The 24099-nt window shown below is 35.4% G+C and overlaps 1 long non-coding RNA gene across 1 annotated transcript; it reads left to right on the top strand.

The window, feature by feature from the left end:
- The first annotated feature begins 17187 nt into the window (after window positions 1-17187).
- On the top strand, window positions 17188-20033 carry LOC118711331. Its single transcript, XR_004985678.1, has 2 exons — window positions 17188-18645; window positions 19116-20033. It is a non-coding gene; the product is annotated as an uncharacterized LOC118711331 (long non-coding RNA).
- Window positions 20034-24099: the final 4066 nt, after the last annotated feature.

Below are 24099 nucleotides of genomic sequence, written 5' to 3'. Positions count from 1 at the left end.
CCCATCCAGAAAATCACCTCTGCACACTGGGCAACATTTAATACGGAGTGTTGTGGGAGGAAAGGAATATATTACTTATTTATAGAATCCTTCCTGTTTTTCTTTTTTGTCCACAGAGACTGAAAGAATTAAAGCAACGGGAATTTGCTCGAAATGTAGCTTCTAAGTCATGGAAAGATGAAAAGAAACAAGAAAAAGCACTTAAACGACTTCATCAGCTAGCTGAGTTAAGACAACAGTCTGAATGGTAAGAATTAGAGGTATCTCAGATTGTTTAAAATTCTCTTCCACCTCTGGGGAAATTTCAATGATAAATTTACTTGGTTCACTGTAACAACATAAACAAATTATAATTAATCAATAGATATGCCTGAGGGCAAATGTTCCTAACAGTTAAACATTTATAAATTAATAACGTTGGCAGCTGATTATTTTCCTTACTGATATTATTAATTGAATGTGTTCTTTAATCAAATGATCCAAGAATGTTTCTAAAATACTAGCATCTATTATATCCAGTTGACTTAAATGAACCTATATATCTTTTTAGTAATTAAGTTTTATAATAAAAATGTTTAAACTTATAAATAACAATGCATCATTTTGGTGAGAAAATAAATCTTCTGTACATTTTCCTATAAATTCCTGAATCTAGAATAAATGATGCTATCGTTATCTGGACAAGTAAGATAATTAATACAGTTAAATTAACCATTTAAATTGATAATTATAACAAGGATACTAACATTCTCACAGTTGAAAAATATAAGTTTTACATAAGCTTGGAACTGCTAAATGTTTCAAAATAACAAGATTGTTACTTGAAACACTATAAAATTTGCGATTTTAATTTATGTTCATATGAGTCATTATAGAGAACACTAATGTAGCTAATTAATGTAGCTGACAGCAACCTCGTGAATTGTAAAATTCATAGCTTTGTGCCAGAATGTAAACCTCTTTTGTGCAAGTGAAAAATCAATATACATGCTAAGTGAAATAAACTGGCAAAAGAAAGGCAAATAACATATTATTTCACTTATATATGGAATCTAATGAACAAAATTAAAAAAAAATGAACAAAAGAGAAACATAATCATAGATACAAAAAACCGACAGATGTCAGAGAAGAAGGTTTGGAGATCTGGGTGAAGGGATTAAGCAAAAAACAAACAAATAAACAAACAAAACAAAACAAAACACCATCACAAACTCATAGACACAACACTATGGTGATTACCAGAGGGAAAGAGAGATAGGGAAGGCAGACAAGGATAAAGAGAATATAAATGGTGATGGAAGGAGACAATACAATGTATTTCAGAATTGTACACTTCCTGGATGATTGATTTTGAGGGGCAATAAATCAGATTATTTAAAAAAAGGACAAAGCTAACTACAGACACCTTTTAGGTAGGTCCTTTAAGGACACGCAACAGAAGTCCAAGTAGCTTCAATAAACATAATTTTGACTTTTTTTATTATGAATATTGTCATACTTTTACATTTCTACTCATCCATTCCTTATTTTCTTTTGGGGAAAGTAGACAAAGGATCAGATAACGCTGATGGTGATGATGATGATGCTTTGGTTTAAGAGTTCTAAGTTTGCAGAGTACCCTTTGTCTTCTGAATTAAACAAACAAACAAACAAACAAAATTAAAAACCCACCCTATTGGAGTTAGCTGTTCCTCTGGAAATCTTATTAACTGAACAAATACAAACCTAAACACAACCTCTATAGCGTAAGCAGGCCTAGATCCCCACCTGTTTTTATAGTCAGGAAGACAGCAGGTTTCAGCTTTCTAGATACAGAACTTGGAACTCTGAAAAGTCTTTCTTTCTTTTCTTTCTTTCTTTCTTTCTTTCTTTCTTTCTTTCTTTCTTTCTTTCTTTCTTTCTTTCTTTCTTCCTTCCTTCCTTCCTTCCTTCTTCCTTCCTTCCTTCCTTCCTTCCTTCCTTCCTTCCTTCCTTTCTTCCTTCCCTCCCTCCTTCCTCCTCCTCTCTTCTCTCCCTCTCTTCTCTCTTTCTTTCTTCTTTCTTTCTTTCTTTCTTTCTTTCTTTCTTTCTTTCTTTCTTTCTTTCTTTCTTTCTTTCTTTCTTTCTTTCTTTCTTTCTTTCTTTCTTTCATCTTTCTTTTTCCTTCTACCCACCATCTGACCTCCAGATAATTTTTCTTTCTGCTAAGTGGCCTCATGACCTAAGGGAAGTCACTTAATATAATAATTAAATATTTCTATTTGGGGAGCTGAATTGGCAAAGGAAAATAAGAAATAAAATGGGAGGGTCATCTGTATTTACCCCTTTCTTTTATAACATTTTTGTCCTTTATTCATAATGAGGGCTTCTGAGTAGAATGATACAGATAAAAAAAGGTTCTTTCACGACCGTATGGAAAAGAGAGGGGAGTTTAATAGTAGTAAGAATATTTGTCTCAAACTGATTTTTAAAATGATGGCAGAAACTGTCAATGGGTATTATAAAAGATAGTCGACTTTGGCTGTTTCTTAGGTAGTTCAATCTTATTTGGTTTCTCAACAAGACCAGTTATTGTATTCAGAAAAATTCAATGTGTTTGTAACCTCGTATGTGTATAAGTTTAAGTATAGTGTAGCTTGATATGGATATTTTCCCAAATTTTAAAAACTGGCCAGTGTGGCTCCATTAGTTGAGTGTTGTTCCATGCACAGAAAGGTTGCCAATTCACTTCCTGGTCAGGGCACATGCCGAGCTTTCAGGTTTATCCTGTGCTTACAGTAAGCAACTGATTGATGTTTCTCTTCCTTTAAAAAAAAATCAATAAAAACATTTTTTTAAAATTATAGGGCCACTGATTGTGAGACTATGAAGTTCCTCATATAAATAATGTAGAACATTAGGAAATTATATATATCATGTAAAGAAATCATCTTGCTTTGATATGTTTTATTTACTATTTGGAAAGTATTCTTTTTGCACAACAGAGAATGAAATTATGCATGTGTTGATTTGCCACAAATTAAAATTTTTAGAGAACTATTTGAATGGACATCTACCTAATAAAAGAATGACATGCTAGTTAGTTCACTGTACCTTTGTGATGCCTAACAGCCAATCAGAGTGAGTATGCAAATTAATCCAACAAAGATGACATGTTAATTTGCATATACAGGCATCCCACCTCAGCAGCTCTGGGCCTCTGGGCAGCATGGGGAAGTGAAAAGGCAGCTCTGGGCTGGAATGGAAAGGCAGCTCCAGCCAGAGCAAAGACACTGCCAGCAGCCAGGGGAAGGAATGCCCATTCTTGTATGAATCTTTGAGCATCGGGCATCTCGTTCATTAATAAAAATTAAAGGGTTACCTCTACAGTCACATTTTTATTATAAACAAAAATAATTAGGTAAAAAACAAAAACTGAAGAAAGTTTTATCTAGAGGAGGGAGTGAAATCATACATATAGATATAACTATGAAAATTAAACTTTTAATAATATTTTAAGGCCATAAACTTCTATTAAAATAATAGAATTTAAAATATCACAAAGATAGAAAATTATTATTTTTCAAAAGAATAAAAATATATTGGGTTTAAGATAAAAGAAATTAAAGCTTATAAAGCAATAAGATTAAAAGTTTAAAACACAAAATAAGAGATACAAAAGATAAAAGATAAAATGCTAAAACTTGTGAAAAATATAATGGTAAATGTACATTGGATGATAAAATGAACACAAAAATTTAAGACAACAAAAGCCAAATATAATACAAAGAGCTTTAAAAATATTTAAAAGAATATAAAAGAAAGAAGTTTGCACATTAGAAAGATAAATGGTGAAATAAAACCACAATAAAAAAGAACATTTAGACTAACACAAGTTGAAGCAAGAAAATACACAAAACAGTATCAGCATAATAAGCAAAAATATTATTAAGGAAAATATATAGAATATAAAAATAGTAAAATGTCTGCATGATATTTAGAATGATATGTAGAATAATAAAATTTATACACCAGGCTTTTATAATAATTTATGCTAAGTTTAGTGCAGATAATATCAGAGGGACTGAAGTTTCTGGAGAAGTTAATTTAATGCAGAAATATGGCTCCTACTTAATCCAAAGTATGGCAACAAATATGGAAAAAGATCGCTTTGATACTTAGGCAAAATTCAGTGCTGTGGATGTTTTTGCACCTCATCCTTCTATCCCCAGGCTACAGGCACTTTAAAATACCAATAACTATAGTAAACCTCTATGCTTCCTATTTTCCTTTATGTTTGAAAGAATTATTTAATGACCGTATGTATGTGTGTGTGTGTGTATTATATATATTTAAGCAACCATTACTACTGAACAACTGGAACAACTGGTCCACCAGTCACTCTGATGCTCACTGACCAGCAAGGGGGCAAATCCTCAATACAGGAGCTGCCCCTTGGTGGTCACTGTGCTCCCACAGCCGGCTGGCGGCAGCGGCATCCAGTGTCCATTCCTTCCACACCCCGCCCAGTTACTATGGCCTCCTCTACCAACCCCACCAAGGCCTTTGGGCCCTGGGCTGAGATGGGGAACTGGGTGTGGGTGGCAGTGGATGTGGCCCCTTTCCCAGTGGCGCTGAGTTCCAGCTCCCTCCTTGAGACCAGACCACCTCCCACGCCCTATACTTCCCCCAAGTGGCAGGCCCCAGTCAGCCCAGCCCTGGAGACCCCACCCGTGCACGAATTCATGCACCAGACCTCTAGTATCTTATACTGTTCCTCTTCATTCCTTATGATAAAGATGGGTAAATACCTTCTCTAAAGAACATTTTTTTTAAATTCAAAACAGGAGATTAATGTGATGAACAAAAGGAAAGTTTTTATTACAAAACAGTTACAATAAGGAAAAGGATAAAGTTCTATAAAATTTCAAAATTTAGAGGATAGTATGAAATTATTAAAGACTAGATGATTGCTAAAATCTTTGTTCGGAAATTAAAATTCATATGGACATGGTTAAACAAGAGATTGAACTTGTAAAATAATCAGTAAAATGGGAATTAAATTCTTCCCTGGCTGGTTTACTCAATGTATGGAGCATTGGTCCACAGACTGAAGGGTCCCAGGTTTAATTCTGGTCAAGGGAACATTTCTCTGTTGCAAACTAGATCCCAAGTCCTGTTTCTCCCCATCCCTTCCACTCTAAAAAAATCAATGGGAAAATATCCTTGGGTGAGGATTAACAAAAATGAATAAATGAATGAATGAATGAAATGCAGCATATGCTATTTAAAAATTCTTCTGAACTAGAAAAAAAAAATTAAGACACTATAATACTGAGAAAAATAAGATTTTTATTATCAAAAAGGAGCCACATTTATTTAGGAGAGCCAATAAATTTAACATATAATTCTAGGTTAAGAAATCAAAACAGGGGAGATGGAATAATCAGAGAAATAGCAGTGTCTGAACTGAATTAAGTTAATTGAAAGTGCCCCAAAATACTAGCAAAAACTAATTTAAAAAATCATTCTGGGAGCTAAATTGAGTTACATAAACTGTAACTATAGTCTGGTAAAATGTTTTAGACATATGACTTATTATATGTAATAAATAGAACAAAATATATTATATATAATAAACATAATAAAATATGCATAATGAAAAATTATAAAATCATACAAATGCTCAAATTGATTCATGTCATAAATGAATTAAAGGAGGCTGATTAAATGTGTCTCTGCAATATTAAACATGTAAAGAAAATGAAGCAAAGGACATGAAATTTGATGGACAAAAGAAATGTAACTTTGAGTTCCATGCTGATTGGCCAGATAGTCATAAGTGAAGGCAATAGGAAAGAACTTCTCAGACTAAGGACTCAGAAAGCACTCCTCTCCATTAGAATTTAACTACATGTGGCAAAAGTATCAGTTGTTTTGGTAGTGAATACTTCAGCATCCAATGACTGGATAGAAATGATGTAAAATTCTAAATAGAAAAACAGCAAACATACACACATTGAAGCATGTGAAAAAGAAAAAGAAAGAAGAAAGGCCACTCAAACAGTTAAATAATTGAAGGGATTTGTATTGTGGTAGAGGTTTTACAGGTAAAGCATTAAAAATGAATAATTTCAATATAATATAAATATATATGTTATATATTAATATATATGTATATATACATATTTTTTTCTATTTTCATTTTCCAATTGAATTATTAATTAAGCTCAGTAAAATTATTAGTTTGCTTAAATCTACTAAAAGATAAAGTATACAAAAGGTAAAAAGAAAATATTTGGGTAAGAAGCAGAAGAAATGATTTCAAGATAATTGAAGATATTCAGATGGCTTGTAATGTATAACTTTTTTATACATTATTATAATTACTCAAAATAGTGACAAGTCATAAAGAAAGAACTAACCACCCTATTTCAAAAGGAAGCAAAATGTGAAGGAATTTTAAAGTTGAGGAAACAAAAATTACAAAATGCTAGAACTTAGAGAAAAAAAACAAAGATACATTTTGGAAGTGACAACCCTTGTTAATGTCTTATTTAATCTGAAAGCACTGATTGGAAAACTCTTTGTGAAAGGCTACTACATCTAGATTCGAAAATCTGTTGCATTCTGGAGGGCATAGATTGTAATATAAATGCAATACTTTATTTTCTTGTGTGACCCTGGCATAAGATATTCCCATGCTCCTGTCTTTTGCCCATTTCAAAAATAATACACTTCCATGATGCGCTTCAGAAATAGCCACTTTGAAATGTAGATATACTGAGCTATAAGTGCAGTGATATACTGAGCTATAAGTGCAATGGTTGTGTTACAGCAGGCAGAATTCATCCATGGCAGCACAACCATCATAGAAACACCATGAAACATTCATAGGGGGAAAAGATTTCAAATCCAGGATCCTAATCATGTTGATCCTTATTGTCTTTACAGTGTTTCTGGGAATGGACCAGCGTACAAAGCCCCCAGGGTAGCCATAGAAAAGCAACTGCAGCAAGGCGTTTTCCCAGTCAAGAGCGGCAGGAAGGTGTCCAGCCTGAAGAGCGCCCCTCTCCTGAAAGGAAAGAGCCTCCCCAGGAGCATCTCCGAGAAGCAGCGGCCTGCCGTGCCCAACCGCCACCAGCTACAGACAGACAGACTTTATTTATTTGGGAAGCGGTTGCCACAGGCATCGTCTGCGCTCAGTAATGCGAATCACCGGACAGGAGTATCCTTTTCTTTTTCCAAAAAAGTGCACGTCAAATTAGAGTCTTCGGCATCGGTCTTTAGCGAGAATGCAGAAGAAACTCACGACTGTCACAAGCCACCCACCTATAACACAACGCGGGCCGTGGAGCAGTGCACCTGCTGCGGGTTTGCAAGCGCGGGGGCACCCCTGGCCAGGGAAGAGGACAGAAGGAGCTCCCCCAGCCACCTGGAAGGCGTTTCCCACAGCAGCGCTCAGCTCCTGCAAGACAACAGCGACTCCGCTGGCGTTCCCGCTTCATTCCCTAAACCTAACGTTCACCTTTCAGCTGCGGATTTCCCTCCTTTCAGTAGAGAAAAGGAAACCAGAAAAGCATTGAGAAACCTTTCAGAAAACGGCATGAATCATGCATGCCACGCAAACGCCTCCTCCAGCCCGCCCATCGTTTGCAAGCACAGGGATGCCAGGATGTTTGAATGTCTGGATGAGTTTGCATCCTTAGAGCCAAGCGAGCACAAGAGCCCGATGCCTCTGAATTCCAGCTCCAGAAAGAGGAGGGAGGGACCCGCGGGTGGAACAGAAAGAGCTAGCGACAGCGTGCAGAGGCTCCTCAAGGAAGCACGCTCCCGTGAAGTCAAGTCCAAGCCGTTGCCTTACCTGCACGTACAAAGCAAGGACGGCCACACCACTCTCCAGTGGCCCACGGAGCTGCTGCTTTTTACAAAGACAGAGCCCTGTATCTCTTATGGCTGCAACCCATTGTATTTTGATTTTAAGATTTCTCGGAACACCACGAAGGATGGCCGGGAGCCGGTGGACTCACAAGCGGGATTGATGAAGGAGCCCTCGGAAAGGAAGACTAAAATAGAGAGTCCAGTCTCAGGTTTAATCAAAGATCAGCGCAGATCGAGCCAGGGCGGTAACAATCAACCTCTGAAACCAAAGATGCTGACAGCTCGTCCTGATTGGGAAAACGTCCAGAGAAAATGTCACGTGGGGTCCAGCGATTCTGAGCCAAACACCAGTGAACACAGTTTGAGTGCCAGTGACTTAGAAACGAGAAACCCTGAAGTGCCTGCTTGCCTTGATGTCTCTCCGAAGAATGGTGTAGGAAATGATGACAATAGTGATCATGAACATAAGGAACCTTACAGGGCCCATTGGCAAAGCTGCCAAAGGGTAGTTCTAAGCGACGCACACGAGGGCCTGGCTTTTACTCCTTACGTCCCGAGGACTAAAAAACATAAGCGGGTTCCCTGTGATCCTCCTTCAGATTCCGAAGATGCAAATCAATCCACCTGGAAGACCAGTCCTTGCACAGTAGGAGGTCACAGGGACCATGGGCAAGACTTCAGTGTGATTTTGAACAGTAACCACATCGGTGTGCCCAATAAGATGCCTGGATGTAGAACCCAAAATGACAAGAGAAGCCCCCCACAGATGACTCTCGAGAGATGCCCCAGCCCTTCGGAAATATCCCCGGACAGCACGTCCAGCCTGAGAGGCACTTGTTCACGTCATAGGTCCGGAGGTCACAGCAGAGGTCAAGTGCTCTCCTTTTGTAAAGGAGAACGCAGCTCAGTGAAACGGCACAGAGAGAAATGCCGACAGCACGGCTGCCTCTGCCTTTCTGGTGAGGGAGCCAGGCGTGGCTGCCTGCAGTCTGAAACACGGCGAGATAAGCACTGCATGTTGTGGCAATCCTTGAAATGTGAAAAACACTCAAAGCACAGATACAGCCACTGTAGGGAAAGACATAAACTGCGCAAAAGCCAGCCACAGTTTTCAGAGCCCAAAGCCAGGATAGTCACCCAATGCGATGCCAGCTCCCGGGTTTTCTGTGCCGGGAATCGTGGAAGGCCATCTAAGGGCCAGGGACCTCAGCACGGCGGGTTGGGCTCTTACCCCAGAGAGAGAATGGATGACCTAAGTAAAAGTGAAGGAAGTCAGCAGTCTTTGCACAGCCCTCACGTTTGTGATCTGCTAAACATAAAACCCGTGCAGCGTAACTCTGGGAAAACCAGCTGTCTTCAAAGAAACTGCTCCAGCCACCTCTCAGAAACCACAGAGTCAAACCTTCCAGGAGGAGAGGAGACCTCGGTGACAGCCAGAAGCCTTCTAGAAAGAGTTCAAGCCAAGAAGTGTCAGGAGCAATCAGCTAACGTTGAGGTCTCTGCCAACGGTTGTAAAAAGGAATCCGAGCCTCATTCACAAATCCAATGCACAATTCAATTTACCCCACCGGGCGGTCACAGACCAGCAATGCCTTTGTCTGAAAAAGGAGGCACCCCAAGCAAACGAACAAATGACAGAGGCAGTGCAATGGAAAGAACTATTGAGACAGGCAAAATCAGCAGTTCACAGACCAGTAACTTGACTGTCTTAGTAGACACTGGTTGTGATCACCATCTTTCTGGAGGTATAGTTCACAGAGTAGTAAAGTCTCAGTCACCGAACATGAAAAAAAAACCAACAACAAAAGAACAATCAAAACCTTTGGCGAGTGAAGTCCAGCCTTTTATTCCAAGCTGTGATCCAGTACCAAATGATTTCCCTGGTGCTCTCCCCTCTAATAGATATGCTGGTGTTACTGATCCCACAGAGACCAAAGAGGACCAAATAGACCGAAACCTGCAGAATGTAAGCATGCACACCCATCATGCAGAGGGGGATAGGAACCCTTGCTATGACAGAGCTATGCAGAAGCATGACCGATTAGCAGAAGAATTAGAATTGTGTCATAAGTCTCTCTCTCCCCCTTTAATTCAACAGCCAGTCACATTTTCTCCTGAGGAAATAGATAAATACAAGCTCCTCCAGCTACAAGCCCAGCAGCACATGCAAAAACAGCTCCTAGCGAAGCATCTCCGGGTGTTGCCTGCTGCCTCGGCTGTGCCAACAGTCCCAGTTCACCAGCATGCTTCCTTCACCACCATCCACCACACCTTCCTGCAGCATTTTGCGGTTTCAGCCTCCATACACTCCCAGGGCAATCACCTTCCTATAACTCACCTGCACCCTCTCTCGCAGCCACATTTTAGTCCATTTACATTTCCTCCGCTGACGCCAGCCCTCATCCCTGCACACCCCACATTCATGGCGGGTCGCCCCGTGCATTTAGTCACTGCTGCCCCCTTCCACCCATCTCACATCGCACTTCAGCCCCTGCCCCCGGCAGCATTCTTCCCCACGCTGTTTAGCCCTCACTTAAACCCAGCCACAGCATCCATCATCCACCTGAACCCTTTACTTCAACCAGTGTTTCAAGGTCAAGATCTTTGCCATCATTCTTGCTCCAGTCAAATGCAACAGTACAATGGAGTGAAAGAGGCCTTAAATGTGTCAGCACACTTGAACTAATAAGTATTGAAGCCTCTCTTGGGGATAAATAAATTGTCACTACCTACGAGATGATACATGTAAAGTGTTCTATCTGATTATTATCAATCTAAATATTGCTGCCAATTTAAAATGTGACCAATATATAAATATGAACTGAATTGCCAATAATGAAATAGGAGCATTTTTTAGAATTTCTTTTAGCTTGTAAAAATAATAGGACACATTTAAAACAATTTTTATGTAGAGAGAGAGGGAAAGTGTTTAAGATCCCTTTGAATGAATTCTCACAAAAGGATTATAAAATGATAACAGAAAACATTCAGGCAGATTATGAATATTACAAAGAAAATCAAATGGAACATAATAAATACCATATGCTCTAGGTGTTGGTTGAGTGTGTGAATGAATGAATGGGCATTTGGTTTTATTCATCAGATAATAATAAAAGGCCAGTAAAAGGAACTAATTATTAAAAATAATGATTTTATGGCTAACTATTAAAACTTTCTATCCATATAATTGTTTCAATTAATATAATCTATGTTTTCAAAGGAAATAAAGTAACGCAAGAAATCATCTGATTAATTGAGAGTAAAAACTACTCTTCAATGACAAACCATCTTTACACAGATTACACTTAAAATATTGAGTTTCTGTGAAAAATTATCCTATCTTTATTTCACACACATTTATGTCAATTTTGTAATTGTAAGAATCTCCAATATCTAAAATTTAGAATGTTTAAGTTTTGTATGAGAAAACATATAACAACTATCATTAATATTTGGTTTTGTGAAATAAAATATACTCAGAATAACATTTGAATATATTGGCCAATCTTTTAAATATTAAAAGGACTAAATATTATATTTTCTTTATTCTTCTCAGAAATGTTACTGTGTTCAGCCAATATACGTATAAGTGGAGAAGTAAAAGTTTGGAATTTTTACATGCTATTTACTGGAAAAATGTTAAAAAGAATTTGGTGTGTTTTATTCAATTGCCCTAGATATTTATAAAACAGTGAATGATAATGAGTAAAATCGTCATTCATGTAATTTTGCAAATGATTTTAAATATTTGTTCAAAATGTTTCTGGCTCACTGAATTTGTATTTCTTATGTTTATGTTTCTGAATGGCCCACCGATTGGTTTATTATTTTATATTCTTGAAATGAGAGAAAAACTTTTATGACTACATTCCCCATAAGCACAGGTTTCAGAAAAAAAATCAAACTGAACTGAAATGGAGGTCATCAGTTTTATATAATGTGTTGCAAACTCTTCCACGACTTGAAGATAAAAGGGGCATCTTATTCTACCTTGGCCTCATGGGGTGAAGAGCTCTATTTACTGAAGATCTATTATGTGTCAAGAGAGTCAGGCTAAGTATTTTTTCTACATTATCTCATTTAAACCTCACAATTATATATATATATATATATATATATATATATATATATATATATACATTTTATTTATTTTTAATATTTATTTTTAAATTGGCATTGACATAGAAAATTATATTAGTTTCAGGTGTACAACATATTGATTAACATTTATGTACCTTATGAAGTGCTCACCCTAATACATACAGTATTACAATATTATTGATTATTATTCCATATACCTTACTTTTCATCCCATGACTGTTTTTGTAACTGGCAATTTGTACCTCTTAATTCTTTCTTCTATTTCACCCAGTCCCCTCACATCTGGCAGCCATCAACTTGTTTGTATCAATGAGTTTGTTTCTGTTTTGTTTATTGTTTAGATTGCACATATAAGTAGTATTATTTGTTTGTTTGTTTTGTCTTTCTCTGTTTGACTTATTTTACCTAGTGTAGTTATGCTCATTAGGTCCATCCCTTTTGTTGCAAATTATAAGATTCCAGTCTTTTTATGACTGAGTAGTATTTCATTGTCTATATGTACACCTCTTATTTATCTATCTGCTTATCAAATGGATACTTAGGTTACCTCTATATCTTGGCTATTGGAAACAATGATGCAATAAACATAGAAGTGCATTATGACCTTGTAAATTAGTGTTTTGGGATTCTTTAAACAAATATCCCAAAATGGAATTTTTCGGTCATATGGTAGTTCTTATTTTTAATTATTTGAAGAACCTCCATACTGTTTTCCATTGTGCCTGCAATAATTTACAATCCTGCCAACAGTGCATGAAAGTTTTCTTTTCTCCCCATCCTCGGCAATACTTGTAGGTTGTAGGTGAAAGGCAATATTGTGATTTTAATTTGTATTTTTCTTATAATTAGTAAAACTTAGCACCTGTCTATATGTTTATTGGTCATCTATATGTCCTCTTTGGACAAATGTCTATTCAGGTCCTGTGCCCATTTTTAAATTACGTTATTTGTTATTTTGGTATTAAGTTGTATAATTTCCTTATATATTTTGAATATTAACCCTTTATCAGATGTATCATTGGTAAAATATCTTCTTCTATTCGATTGGTTATCTTTTTGTTTTGTTGATGGTTTCTTTTACTGAGCAATACCTTTTTATTCTGTTGTAGTCCCATTTGTTCATTTTGTTTGTTTCTTTTGCCTGAGGAGATACATTGAAAAAAATATTACTAAGAGCAATGTCAAAGAATTTACTGCCATCCTTTTATTCTAGGAGTTTTGTGGTTTAGAGTCTTATATTTTAAGTCTTTAACCCATTATTCTTGGATGTGGTATAAGAAATTTGTCTAGTTTCATTGAAGAGACTGTCTTTACCCCCATTGTACCTCCTGTATCATGGATAGATAAGGGAAATGAATGGTTAATTTCCTAATACTTGGAAAATAGTAGGAGAAAACATCTCTGATGCTGGTGAAAGATGGCAAGAGTAAAAGAGAGGGGGAATGGAGGGAGGAGAGAGAGAGAGAGAGAGAGAGAGAGAGAGAGAGAGAGAGAGAGAGATTTTAAGATAAAAATTTGTAGTTTCTTATATATTCTCAGATATTACTTATGGGGTGGGAATTTCTACTTGGATATGACAGGAAAAAAGTCTAACTTATTTAAATGAAATAGAAATATTTAAAGGGAATAGAAATGAAGGAAAAGCATTAAATAGCAACAACTCTATTCTTGCACTGACATCCAAAAAAAAAGTGATTATAAAAGAACATTGATAAATATTGACTGAATTAAAAGGAAATAAAATAAATAAAACATATCTTATAAAAATTAATGAGTAATATTCCAGCACATAAAAAGGTAATTTGGATGACTATTTTCTAAAGCAGAATGCAAAGTTGACATAGAGCCAAAACAGAGTAATTATGGATAACTCACTAGAAGTCCTATTAATTTTTATAATTGTCTCTGTGACAATTTATTCTCTCAGAAGGTTAAACCAGAGAAACTCTAATTGGCACTTAATTTTGACTAACAAAGATAGATGGATATGAATTGATGGCACTGAAATGACTATCTTGTATTATGGGTGATGAAAATGTTCACTGGATATACTATCTGAAACTATGGAAATCAGACTTTGACATTTAAATAAAAGATAACTTACACTCCATGGTGGGAAATTGTAAGAGTTGTGGCATTATAAGAGAAAATCTATAATTTTAAAATATTCCAATGAGGTAGAAAGTGTAGTCCTTTAATCTAATATAAATTGAAAAGAGAATATATTCATAGTAATTGTTGTGCCATACATCCATAAATAGTAACACAACAGTCATGTATCAACAGAGATTATTAGCTAAATGTCTTTTTAATACTCTATTTATTGGGAAAATCAAAAGAAGTTGACCTTTTGCTTCTGATTATTGCTTACTGCTAGGGGCAAATAATTTAATTAAAAAAATACAATCTGATTTCATTATTATTTTCCTAGTTAATAAAGTTGTTTAGTGTGGAAATCATAAAAACAACATGTATAAGAAATTTGGACACTACAGAGAAAATGACTTCTGGCCACTTCAAATGAATTTGAATATTCACATATAGAATTTCCAAAAGTGGGCTTCATGACACCAAATGTCCTTGAGAATGGAAAGAGCTAGAAAACGTTATCTCTATTTCTATAATGGGAAAAATATTAAATATGGATATTACTGATTTATAGATATAATTTTAAGCAGAACGGTTTAATGAAAAGGAAGAGACAATCACTAGTAACTATAACAAGTATACTAAAAACAAATAGTGCAAAAAAGTATTTTATTTCTGACTTATCTACTTTGTTTTCTTTCTCATCCCTTCAACAAATAATTATTAAGGGCCATGAGTTAGGCAGTAGTCCAATTGCTGGAGAAATAATAATAATAAAAAAAATCAAAAAATAAGACCACGGGTAGTTTAATTGTCCTTGAGTCTGGAAGACAAAAAGCAGAATAGAGAAGTGAAATATATAACACTACGTAGTCTATCAGAAGATAAATGCTGTTGAAGGAAGGAAGTAGGAAAGGCACATACAGGGGGTCATGGGGGAGAAGTGAGTAAAGTTTACTTTTAAATCAGGTCCTCAGGGGAAGCTTCACTGTGAAAGCGATATTTTGGCAAAGACCTGAAGTGAAAGAGTGAATATTCTAAGCTAAGAAAAGATCAGGTTTCAACAACCTGTTGAGTGTGCCGCCATGCTTAAGAAATAGCAGTACATTGCAGCTTGGAAATAGGTTTCAGAGAATGAATTGTGGGAGGCAAGTAATTTTGGAGCCATTATAATGCCTGGCTTTTATTGTGAGATGAGAAGCTATTGGAAAATTCTGGCAGAGGATCAACATGATTCATCTTAGTTTTATCAAAATCACTCAGCTATTGTATTGTGAGTAATCTCTAGGGGAGTCAAGGTAAGGATAAGGAGGCTGGTTAGAATAAAATGTTTCAGACAAGAGCATTCAGTGACTTGCTCAGTGATAGAGAAAGGTAGAAAAGTGAAACACTAGATTTATTTATGTTATATATAATAAATATTTAATTCATATATGTATATGTACACATTTACTTTATCCATTCATCCATTGATAAACATTTAGGGTGTTCCTATGTCTTGGCTAATATAAAAAAAATGCTGCAATAAACATGGGGGTGCCAGATGTATTTGCAAATTAGTGTTTCCACTTTCTTTGGATAAATACCCAGAGTTGAATTGTTGGATTATATGGTAGTTCTATTTTTAATTTTTTGAGGAACCTCCATACTGATTTCCATAGTGGCTGTGGCAATTTACATTCCTACCAAAGTGAACAAGTTTTCCCTTCTCTCCACATTCTCATCAGAATTGACCTTTTGTCATTTTGGTCATAGCCACTATAATATATATGAAGTGATATCTCATTGTAGTTTTGATTTGTATTTCCCTGATGAAGAGTGATGTAGAGCAGTTTTTCATATACCTGTTGGCCATTTGTATGCCTTCTTTACAAAAATGCCTATACAGATTATCTGCCTATTTTTAAATCACATCGTGTGTGTGTGTGTGTGTGTGTGTGTGTGTGTGTGTGTGTGTGTTTTATTTGGTTGGTTGATTTTTGTTATTTAGTTGCCTGAGTCATTCATATATTTTGGGTACTAATCACTTATTAGATATATGATTTTCAAATATTATTCTCCCAAATATTTGTCTTTTCATTTTGCTAGTGGTTTTCTTTGCCGTGAAGAAGCTTTTTAGTTTTCTATTGTACCATGTGTTTATTTTTTGGGGGTTTTTTTTGCCTTTATATTTGGTATTAAATTTTTAAAAAATCGTTGTCAGTATCCATGTCAAGGAGTATACTGCCCATGTTTTCTTCTAAAAATATTATGGTTTCAGGTCTCACATTCAAGATTTTAATCCATGTTGAGTTACTTTTTTTGAATGGTGTAAGATAGCAGTGCAGTATCATTCTTTAAGGATTTCTTTTAGAACTTGGAAAAATTAGATCACTTTTGAAACATATGTATTGTTCTGGTACAAAATGTAAGAGAGTTATTGACAAACTGAAATGGGTTCGTAAGTGGCAGGTCTGACTAATTAAGAGACCAGATCAATTTTGCTTTTATACTAATGAATAACATGAGTTCTGTAAATTAACACAAATTGACTAAAGAAACAAATTTTTGATTCTGTGAAATGCCATATTAAAAAAGACAAAAAAATATGTGTATTCCCACCGTCCTCCACTGCCAAAAATAAGTACTTATTGAGGAAGAAAAAAAATAGGAATGACTTTCTAACTTTAAATATTGGAATAGGAGCATGGAGTTGTATACTCTGAAAAATAATATTTACTCTCTTTAGCGGTAAATGATGGGATAAATATCACAGAAAGTTAAGTTTTGAGTCAATATGAATAATTTGACAATTGAAGTTATAAAATTTTCATCACTGAAATATGTAAGAACTTTGCACATTTGGGTGAACAAAAATGGGGATTTTCAGAATCCTTTTTCTAGAATATTGCTTATGATCAATGGCACATCTACAATAGTTATCCTCTAGCATAATTTCCAAATTTCAGATGGTTGATTCACAGGGTTTGATTTTGATTAACGTTTTCTTCTGATAACACCCAACATACTTTTCCTACTCTGTTGAACATTCTGAGCCATCCTCTTACTTCCCCCAAAATAGTGAGTACAGGCTCAGACTTTTTATTTTTTTTAATTTTTATATTACTTAAGTGAATCATACTTTGAAAGAAAATGAAATAGGGGAAATTTTAATTATATATTGAGTTTAAAATAGATCCATTTTTAAAAATTTGCCACTTTGATAAATTATATTTTTAGCATTGTTTTCTTCCACTTAGACAATTATTAGACAGTTGGTTTTCAGCATTAAAGTTTTTTAATGAGTATGGACTAATATTTATGAAATAAATCCCTGTATGGGACTACTCTTTCAAACTTGGCTCATTGAGGCAAGGTTTTTTGTCTGTCTTAAACTATAAATTCTTAATTAAAAACTGAAAATATTTTAAGAAAGACTGTAAACTCTTTATGCACATTCACACACACAGACACACATACCCATCTATATAGTTTCCTTAGAGATTCAGAACTGGTCCACCATCAGATAGTCTCACTGGATTCAGGGTATGACTAACAAAAATAAATGTTTTGTATGAAAAACCAGAAATGTGTGCAAGTGAACCTCTTAATTATTTCCTGCCACATTTGAGTTTACTTTTACATATGTTGTTAAATATAGGAAATGACTAATATGTGAGGAGTAATTTAGAAAGGTTTTAGTTCCCAGAGTTTTCCCTTTGGCAGACATTACACAGAATAATCACCTGAAATTGCTATTTCACTTACAGAAAATAGATTTAACAGTCACTCCTTTTCTTTAGTTTCTGCCAGGATTATTGGAAATCTCCCTGTTATCTCTGAATAGAAATATATTCAAAGAAATTAATCCTATAAAGCTTTCCCATTAAATGAACATCTCATCAGTAAAATTATTCAGGACCATATTTCCAGATCTGGCTTATCTCCTTTGTGCATAAATGGTTGCTCAGTTACAAAGTCCCCAGTGATGGCAGCTACACAGCTTCTAAAGTTTACTGTAACTCTTCCAAGCCGATCTGGAAACATCATGTAGTTCAAACATTTGGAACAATGATTGGAGATATGAAGATGCTCTACCCTTAGGGCAACGCTTGGCCTGCCAGTGTTCTAGATGTCTATGAATGAAACATCCAGATGCCTTCAGGGAGAGTTCGCTGCCTCCTTATTAGTGACATGATATCGCTGATCATCTCAAACCTGTAGCTCACTTCTCAAATTTCCCTAGAAATTTCCCCATGCGTTTTCAGAAAGACAGGCAAATATTCCGAAGAAAAACATATAAATATCAGAACCAGTGTGCCAAAAGCACAATTGAAAAGCACCTGAATCTTCACATCAGTATACATTTGACATTTATGTATCAGCCTGTAGCTAATGTACTTAGGGACAAAGGAGATTTCATGCTTATCTTTGGCCCAGCAGGGCCCAGAGAAAGGTTTAATTTTGATTCCTTATACTGCTAAACTCCTGAAGAGAAATGCACTCTCTTTGAAAAATAGAAACATTGTTAAAAAGCAAGTGACTGACTAGTCATCAGAAAAGCAGTTTCACTGCCCTTCCTATCTCAGACTGGAACTACTTCACAGTAAAGTGGGAAGTTCCTACTAAAATACAGTGTTTCCCCGAAAATAAGACATCCACTGAAAATAAGACCTACTTACAGGTTTCCTTCTGAGTGAAATTTAAGGCATTCCCCTGAAAATAAGCCCCCCCCCCCCCCCAGGCTAAACATGAGAGATTTGGTCCACCGATTCTGAAAGAAATGAAGTCACAAGAAATTTACCAGGAAATTCAGGAATTGGATTGTTATGATGATGTTCCAGATGTTGATGACATGATTGTCATTGAATAAATGAGGAAATTCTTGATACTGTAGGATTCACAGTTTGTCTGGTTTGTGTTGACAACTACCGTACTACCATACCGTATACAGGTAATAAATTTCCTTCATTTTCATTTAACAATAAATGTGTACCGTATTCTTCTTCATGGAAAAATAAGACATCCCCTGAAAATAAGACCTAGCACATCTTTGAGAGCAAAAATTAATATAAAACACTGTCTTATTTTCAGAAAAACAGGGTAGCAGTTCTGCTGTCAATAAACCTGGGTCAAAGGATTTTCAAAGATTGTCATTTCATTCCTGCAAAAATATTATCCACCTCTTCCATTCAGCGGGCATTTGAAGGTTATTATTGCATTGCTTTGGATTAAGCTATATTAAAAATGGAAGCAATGGCCCAATGGATTAGGTTTAGAATAAGCCAATATTTGACAAGTCAAAGGGTCTTTTCAAATTAATTTTTTTGTAGCTTTGTATCAGAAAGAATTGCCAACTCACTTTCTTAACTCCACTCCCTCCTAAAGTCACTGCCTCATTTTGCACCCCACCACTTCAGTGTGAAGAGCAAAAGCATCTTGGCAAAATCATAAATCAGGCCTGTTGAAAATACACAAAATGTGTATGGTACATGTGAGTGTGTACATGAGTGTGTGTTCTTAATTAATATACTCTTATAGTTTTCAGTTGTAGACCATGATCTTTGTTCAAATAGTGCTTTTTCAAAAATATTCACATATTGAAACAATCAACTTCAAGGAGAAATTTATTTCCCAACATGCTATACTGTCAGTTTATTTTATTTTAATTGTGAGAGATGATAAAATGGTTAGTAGTGTAAATTGCTTATGTAATGGTTTAAAACAAATTCCTGTTTTATTCAATTCTATTTGAAGTATTTGCTTTGTAAGTAAACTGGGTGATAGGCTAGCAATATAATATATCATTCAATAATTTTATTTTGTATTCTCTGTACAAAACATTTTTATTATATTGTGGCTAAGCAAATTGCACTATTATATATGCAAAGCAGATTTTTTAGGTTAATCAATAAATTATTTGGACAATAGTTCAGTGCAATAATTTTTTTTCAATAAAAAGCTTAATGGTATTTAGAGTGTTGGTCATGTATTTCTAACACAAAGCATACCAAAATATAAGAAAGAAATATGGTATGGAAATATTCTGTATTTTACACTGCTGAATTTAAAAATGCATTTAACAGTTTATTTATTACTGTATATATTTATATTATATATTTAAAGGCTGGTATTTCTTAAACTATTTCTTAAAGTTTTAGTGTTAAAAAATAAAGTTGTTTCCTCAAACTGATAATAAATATGAATTTAAAAGTTCTATAGATGTATTCTTCATTGAAATCTATTATGCATACATTGTGTAAACTTTCTATTTCTATTTGTTTGTTTGCTTTTAAAAATATGAACTAATATTTTGTAATAATACTCTACCAAAGCTCTGCAAACTTTTCAGAATATATTCTGTAACTGATAATGTAATATACACATGGTGAGAGTCTTCCCATTTATAATATTTTAATGTAACACTGTGAAAATAGTTTCATTGCTTATTGTTCCCAAAAGGACTCAACTCACCAGGAAATCTCTTTATTCAGGAATTACCAATAATATGGGAATATGACTTGAGACTTCACTTCACTGTCACTCTTCATTTATTTTCCCTTTTTGACTCTAGGACACTATGTACTTTGCTTTTCCTTCAGTCTGAATTGGTTTCTTCTTTGCAGCTTATTTTCCCCCAGAGTACTTAAACATCATCTTGTCTCTCTTATACAGGGTGTGGCAAAAGTAGATTTACAGTTGTGAGTACAGGAAACACAGAATTTATTCTTATATTGTTATTTATTAAGGTATTATTTTCCACAGGAGCAACTGCACACCTACTTTCTCCCCCAACCTATATACTCTGTCAGTCTTACTCAGTATCAGGCCTTTAAGAATCTTTTATGCACTGATGATTCTCAAGTTTATACCTTCAGCCATGATTTCCTTTAGCCCCCGCATATGTTTGTTCAGTGGCTCACTCATAACCTTCATTGAATGTCTACTGGTCATTAGGAAATTAATGTTCCAAAAAGAGCTTTCGGTTTGATTCCATAAACCTTCCTTCCCCAGTGTTCCACATCTCACTAAAGGGCTCCATCAGGCCGGCTCCTCATGTTAAACTCTTGAATGTCCTTTTGGGTTTCATTCTCTCTCATCTCCCACATCCTTATTACCAAATTATCAGCATGTCCTGCCAATTCTACCTCCGCAATATTCCAAAACTAACCTCTTATGGTTCCCACTGCTACCTTCTTAGTACGTCCCATCATCTTCTCTCACCTAAAAGAGCAATAACCTCCTACCTGGGCTCCCTGCATCTCTGGTTCTCAGAGTCTAATCTACAGAAAGGAGACAGGGTGCTAGTCTAAAAATGTAAATCTGTTCATTAATTTCATAATGTTTTTAGAATGCAATCCAATGTTCTCACAACAGCCTTTAACATCCAGTTTAATCCCACCTCTGACTGTCTCTACCACTTCCTCTTCCATTGTGTCTTTGTCACTCTGATAAAGTAAACCATTCATTTCCCATGCAGAGCCTTTGTGTTTGCTGTATTCTTTGAGAGAATGCTCTTTCCTCAGGTACTCTCATGATTCTTTCCCCCCTTCATTCAGGGATTTTTACAAATGTCTCCTCTTCAGGGAGACCTTTCTTAACCACCCAATCTAAAAGAACATCTATATTACAATTGATACCATCAACCTTGAACTGTTTCTTATAATTAAAGATCTATTTTAATATATATATATATATATATATATTTCTTCCTAAAAACAAACTACTCAAGAGAAAAATTTTATGGGAACAGAATATTTTCCTCTCTTGTTCAATTCATTTTAAAAAAATATCTTTGAATCACACTGGAAACATAGTATGCACTCTATCAATAATAATTGAGTAAATAAAGAATGCATGAATTCAATAAGATTCTTGCCTTGGTTGATTTAAGGCAATGTTATTTGTGCAACATATGATGCAATTTGTTAAATAAATTATAATTTGGAAATTAAACCTTATATTTTCAACCAGCCAGTAGATGTGGGGGGAAAATCCTTCTTGATTAATTGGTAAAATATTTGTTGAACTTGAGGTGTTAGTTATTTTAATTTTTAAATTATCCCTCCAGGATGTATTTCCTTAAAGATGTAAAATTTATACACACAGAGAAAGTGTAGATAGATATTTTAAATTTTACATTGCTTTGTAAAAGTATCATATGACCTCTATAAATTCAGGGTTTGTATTTGAGCCTGATGGTTAGAGGCCAAAAACCAATATCTTTTGGGTGCATATTTCTACTCTATGTAACACTCTCACTGGTCTCTACAAATGGTAGAACAAGCTAGGAATTCCCTGGAGAGTGATTTCTTAAATCATTCAATTGATATATATTAAGTACAAAACAGTCAAAAAGCTCTTAGGAAGCTTACATTTTAGAGAAGGAGGAAGAGAACAAAAAAAGATAAAGTTTGTGTTAGGATAAATAATAGTAAGTGCAAAAGAAGTAATGGCAGTCTGCATAATGGAAGAGCCTGTCTTTATACCCGGGTCACTGTTTTGTTTCCCAAATGATGTTTGTTCTATTTCACAAAAAGGCATGATAGAAGCTATCTGCCAAATGTACTAAGAGGATAGCAAGATAGATGCTTGTCTGTTTGATTGCTTCCTTGAAAGAAAGAAGGTGATGTAAGGAAAACCTATCTCTTTTGATTGTCCTGCAGAGAATCTTTGTGAAATATACCCTCGTGCTATCCTGGTTAAGCATATCTTAACTTTGAGACTAGGATATTGTGATTACACTAGTTCAAAATCTGTTGCTATTGAATAATTTAAAATGTGATGGATAGATAATAATGCCATATGAATTGGTAAATATTTATATAGACATGATGACTGTGCTATGGATAGATATCCACAGCTTTCGTCTGCGAGGAATACATGTCCAGAAAGGGGGAAAATATAATTTCTGAGAATAACAAGTGAAGTTGTCTTTTGAGATCTCTGATTTAGAAAAGCAGTTTTGTATGAGGCAAAATTCTAGCTTTTGGCAAACACTCGAGAGAGAATTCTCATTTCGTTCAGAGGATAGGCACTCCAGGATGTGTTACCTTTCAGTTTAACAGGTTGCTGTTTTAAATAAGGTATGATTATTTCACATGTCTTTGACATGCAGCCATTTTTCTTGCATAATATAGGCTAGCAGCACTTGACTGGGCTTTTTTTTATTGTTTGTTATCCCAATTGTTTAATTTTTCTTCACCGGATTTCTTTTTACCCTAAACCTATGAATAGAATTAAATAGCAAAGGGGCCCTATATGAAAACATGATCTACCTGAGAAAGGTCTCTTCCTGATTTCTGATTGGTCGTCTTTGCCAATGAGAAATACATTTATCATCAATCAAGTCTGGGTGGTACATGAGTCTTTTTGGCAACATGGTTATACAGGCCACATTGTCTTTGAGTTCAGATTCAGTGCTTCTACTTGGATGTCATAGTTTGAATTGCAGCACCAGCCTTAGTTTCTTTGCTTCAAATTGAGTGTGTAGCAACCACACTTGGGTAAAAACTGCTGTTTGAATTTTAACCCTGCTTTTCTGGCTTCGGCACTCGCTTACTTGCTTAAACAATAGAGTAGTTGCCTCAGCTTCCAGATTGAAACCTGGAAGCTGAGGCACTTTTCCTGGGCCTGTGGACCAGGACCACAGGAGATTGATTCCCTCTGACTCAGTAGCTCCAGGAGTAGAAACTATAGATAACCTTTAGAGCATACTAACTCTGCTTGATTCTGCTCCTGTAAAAATTGCTTTCACAAGATAGGGCCACATTCCAACGTCCAGCAGGATGTGGCTGGGAACAACCCTGCGGGCTGTCCCCAGCATTTAGAATTTAGAACAAAGGAAAATTTTTGTGGTTTAAGACCTTTAAAATAAGGTCACCAGATGTCCAGCTTTTGGCACCAGCCTTAGTTTCTTTGCTTCAAATTGAGCGGTCCCAGTGGGGGCAGTGTGGAGCTGGTTCTGTCGCTGCTTATAGAGATGTTCCAGTGCTTCAGGCTGATTTCTGGCACATTCTTGAAATGTCACACCTGGCCATCCTGGCCTCTTCTCCTTCTGTTTCTTGGATATTCTGCCTTCATCAATTTTT

The sequence above is a fragment of the Pipistrellus kuhlii genome, unplaced genomic scaffold (assembly GCF_014108245.1).
Source record: "Pipistrellus kuhlii isolate mPipKuh1 unplaced genomic scaffold, mPipKuh1.p scaffold_m20_p_10, whole genome shotgun sequence".
Lineage (NCBI taxonomy): Eukaryota > Metazoa > Chordata > Mammalia > Chiroptera > Vespertilionidae > Pipistrellus > Pipistrellus kuhlii.
This window is presented reverse-complemented; position numbering and strand designations above follow the sequence as displayed.